Source organism: Triticum urartu, chromosome 1A (genome assembly GCF_056163025.1).
Source record: "Triticum urartu cultivar PI428250 chromosome 1A, HENAU_Tu73, whole genome shotgun sequence".
Lineage (NCBI taxonomy): Eukaryota > Viridiplantae > Streptophyta > Magnoliopsida > Poales > Poaceae > Triticum > Triticum urartu.
In genome coordinates this window covers 171,131,974-171,136,692 of record NC_141873.1, presented here as the reverse complement: position 1 = coordinate 171,136,692, position 4,719 = coordinate 171,131,974, and positions in this window count along the sequence as shown.

The window sequence follows — 4,719 nt, the reverse complement described above, 5'->3', positions numbered from 1 at the left end:
TCGCAGACCGATGTCATTTTTGAATCGCTTGCCATTTCCAAATCGTAACTCCGATTCTGGCGTTCTTTATATCGTTTTCAAGCGATTTCATCTCATATTTCTAGTGGCACACTTGGTTGTCCAAGTTGAGGCCAGGTTCATGCATTCCTTGTCACATCTTGCATATGCATCCCGCATCGCATCCCGCATAGCATATCATCATTGTATCGTGTTGTTTGAGCTTGCACGTGGTTGATTTGTGTCCTTGTTGCTTGTTTGTCTTGTTTGGGTAGAGCCGGGAGACGAGTTCGCTAACGAGGAGCCCGTTGAGTTTGCTTTCGAGGATCCAGTCAACTCTGACAACTGTGCAGGCAAGATGATCATACCCTCGAAATCACTACTATCTTTGCTATGCTAGTTTGCTCGCTCTTTTGCTATGCCAATGCTACGATGCCTACCATTTGCTTTCAAGCCTCCCAAATTGCCATGTCAAACCTCTAACCCACCATGTCCTAGCAAACCGTTGATTGGCTATGTTACCGCTTTGCTCAGCCCCTCTTATAGCGTTGCTAGTTGCAGGTGAAGATTGGAGGCCGTTCCTTGTTGGAACATTTATTTACTTGTTGGGATATCACTATATATCTTATTTAATTAATGCATCTATATACTTGGTAAAGGGTGGAAGGCTCGTCCTCTCGCCTAGTGTTTTGTTCCACTCTTGCCGCCCTAGTTTCCGTCATATCGGTATTATGTTCCCGGATTTTGCGTTCCTTACGCAGTTGGGTTATAATGGGAACCCCTTGATAGTTCGCCTTGATTAAAGCTTTTCCAGCAATGCCCAACCTTGGTTTTACCATTTGCCACCTAGCCTCTTTTCCCCTTGGGTTTCCGGAGCCTGAGGGTCATCTTGTTTAACCCCCCCCCCGGGCCAGTGCTCCTCTGAGTGTTGGTCCGAACCAGGCAGCCTGCGGGGCCACCTCGGGGAAACTCGAGGGTTGGTTTTACTCGTAGCTTGACCTATCTGAGTGTGCCCTGAGAAAGAGATATGTGCAGCTCCTATCGGGATTTGTCGGCACATTCGGGCGGTGTTGCTGGTCTTGTTTTAACCTGTCGAAGTGTCTTGAAGAACCGACATATCGAGTCTGATCGGAACGTCTTGGGAGGAGGTCTATTCCTTCGTTGACCGTGAGAGCTTGTCATGGGCTAAGTTGGGACTCCCCTGCAGGGATTTGAACTTTCGAAAGCCATGCCCGCGGTTATGGGCAGATGGGAATTTGTTAATGTCCGGTTGTAGATAACTTGAACCTTAACTTAATTAAAATGAATCAACTGAGTGTGTTACCGTGATGGCCTCTTCTCGGTGGAGTCCGGGAAGTGAACACGGTGTTGGAGTAATGTTTGCGCAGGTTGTCCTCTTGTTTCTCACTCGTGCTTTGCCTCCTCTTCTCGCTCTCTCTTGCGAACAGGATAGCCACCATATTTGCTAGTCGCTTGCTGCAGCTCCACATATTTACCTTGCCTTACCTATAAGCTTAAATAGTCTTGATCGCGAGGGTGCGAGATTGCTGAGTCCCTGTGGCTCACATATTACTATTACACCAGATGCAGGGCCTGATGATTCCGCTCCAGGTGACGCGCTCGAGCTCAAGTGGGAGTTCGACAAGGACTCTCAACGTTACTATGTTTCCTTTTCTGATGATCAGTAGTGGTGCCCAGTTGGGGGTGATCGGGACCGTGTCGCATGTTGGGTTCTCTTTTATTTTGGCGCCGTAGTCGGGCCATGAGTGTTTGGTTGATGTAATGTTGTTTATGTACTTGATTGACGTGGCGAGTGTAAGACAACTATGTTATCTCCCCTTTTATTATCATATTACATGGGATGTTGTGAAGATTGCCTAACTTGCGACATATGCCTTCAATGCGATTATGCCTCTAAGTCATGCCTCGACACGTGGGAGATATAGTCGCATCGAGGGTGTTACAACTAAACTATCAAGTAGTCATCAGGATGTGTCTGTCAGGTGTTCACAACATCCACAGACGACGTTGTAGGGGTTTGCACATCGAGCGGTGCATCAAAGACGTAAGCCTTCTGTGTAGCAGTGAGGACACTCCTCAGACTACGGACCCAGTCCGCATCATTGCTTACAATATCTTTCAACTTGGTCTTTCTCTAGGAACGTATTGAAACAGGGAGCTACAACGTGAGCTATTTATCTACAACATATTTGCAAAGACAATTTAGACTATGTTCATGATAATTAAGTTCATCTAATCAAATTATTTAATGAACTCCCACTCAGATAGACATCCCTCTAGTCATCTAAGTGAAACATGATCCGAGTCAACTAGGCCTTGTCCGATCATCACGTGAGATGGACTAGTCAACATCGGTGAACATCTTCATGTTGATCGTATCTTCTATACGACTCATGCTTGAACTTTCGGTCTTCCGTGCTCCGAGGCCATGTTTGTACATGCTAGGCTCGTCAAGTCAACCTAAGTGTTTCGCATGTGTTCCGAGGCCATGTCTGTACATGCTAGGCTCGTCAACACCCGTTGTATTCGAACGTTAGAATCTATCACACCCGATCATCACGTGGTGCTTCAAAACAACGAACCTTCGCAACGGTGCACAGTTAGGGGGGACACTTTTCTTGAAATTTTAGTGAGGGATCATCTTATTTAAGCTACCGTCGTTCTAAGCAAATAACATGTAAAACATGATAAACATCACATGCAATCAAATAGTGAAATGATATGGCCAATATCATTTTGCTCCTTTTGATCTCCATCTTCGGGGCTCCATGATTATCATCGTCACCGGCATGACACCATGATCTCCATCATCATGATCTCCATCATCGTGTCTTCTTGAAGTTGTCTCGTCATCTATTACTTCTACTACTATGGCTAACAGTTTAGCAATAAAGTAAAGTAATTACATGACGTTTATGTTGACACGCAGGTCATAAATAAATTAAGACAACTCCTATGGCTCCTGCCGGTTGTCATACTCATCGACATGCAAGTCGTGATTCCTATTACAAGAACATGATCAATCTCATACATCACATATATCATTCATCACATCCTTTTGGCCATATCACATCACACGGCACATGCTGCAAAAACAAGTTAGACGTCATCTAATTGTTGTTGCAAGTTTTTACGTGGCTGCTATAGGTTTCTAGCAAGAACATTTCTTACCTACGCCAAAACCACAACGTGATATGCCAATTCCTATTTACCCTTCATAAGGACCCTTTTCATCGAATCCGATCCGACTAAAGTGGGAGAGACAGGCACCCGCTAGCCACCTTATGCAACTAGTGCATGTTAGTCGGTGGAACCAGTCTCACGTAAGAGTATGTGTAAGGTCGGTCCAGGCCGCTTCATCCCACGATGCCGCCAAATCAAGATAAGACTAGTAACGGTAAGTAAATTGACAAAATCGACGCCCACAACTACTTTGTGTTCTACTCGTGCATAGAAACTACGCATAGACCTAGCTCATGATGCCACTGTTGGGGATCGTAGCAGAAATTTAAAATTTTCTACGCATCACCAAGATCAATCTATGGAGTAATCTAGCAACGAGGGGAAGGGGAGTGCATCTACATACCCTTGTAGATCGCTAAGCGGAAGCGTTGCAAGAACGCGGATGAAGGAGTCGTACTCGCAGCGATTCAGATCGCGGTTGATTCCGATCTAAGCGCCGAACGGACGGCGCCTCTGCGTTCAACACACGTACAGCCCGGGGACGTCTCCTCCTTCTTGATCTAGCAAGGGGAGAGGAGAAGTTGAGGGAGAACTCCAGCAGCACGACAGCGTGGTGGTGGAGCTTGTGGTATTCCTGCAGGGCTTCGCCAAGCTCTACGGAAGAGGAGGAAGAGTTGGAGGAGGGAGGGCTGCGCCAGGGAAGAGGTTCGGCTGCCCTCCCACCCCTCCACTATATATAGGGGCAAGGGGAGAAGGGGAGGTGCCCTAGGGTTTCCCCTAGGGGGCGGCGGCCAGGCAGATTGGATCTCCCTAGGGAAAATCCTAGGGAGACTTGTCCCCCAAGCCAAGCAGGTGGAGGCTTGCCTCCCAAGCCAAGTGGAGGCGCCCCACCTCCCCATGTAATGTGGGAAAGGGTGCGGGGGGCGCACCACCCCTTAGTGGGCTGGTTTTCCCCTTCCCCTTTGGCCCATGAGGCCCTCCAACACTTGCCGGGGCTCCCGAAACACCTTTCGGTCATGTTGGCCATAGCCTGGTACCCCCGGAACACTTCCGGACTCCAATACCCTTCGTCCAATATATCAATCTTCACCGCCGGACCATTTCAGAACTCCTCGTGACGTCTGGGATCTCATCCGGGACTCCGAACTACCTTCGGTAACCACATACTATTTCCCATAACAACTCTAGCGTCACCGAACCTTAAGTGTGTAGACCCTACGGGTTTGGGAACCATGCAGACATGACCGAGACACCTCTCCGGCCAATAACCAATAGCGGGATCTGGATACCCATATTGTCTCCCACATGTTCCACGATGATCTCATCGCATGAACCACGATGTCAAGGATTTAGTCAATCCTGTATTCAATTCCCTTTGTCTATCGGTACGATACTTGCCCGAGATTCGATCGTCGGTATCCCTATACCTTGTTCAATCTCGTTACCGGCAAGTCTATTTACTCGTTCCGTAACACATCATCCCGTGATCAACTCCTTGGTCACATTGTGCACATTATG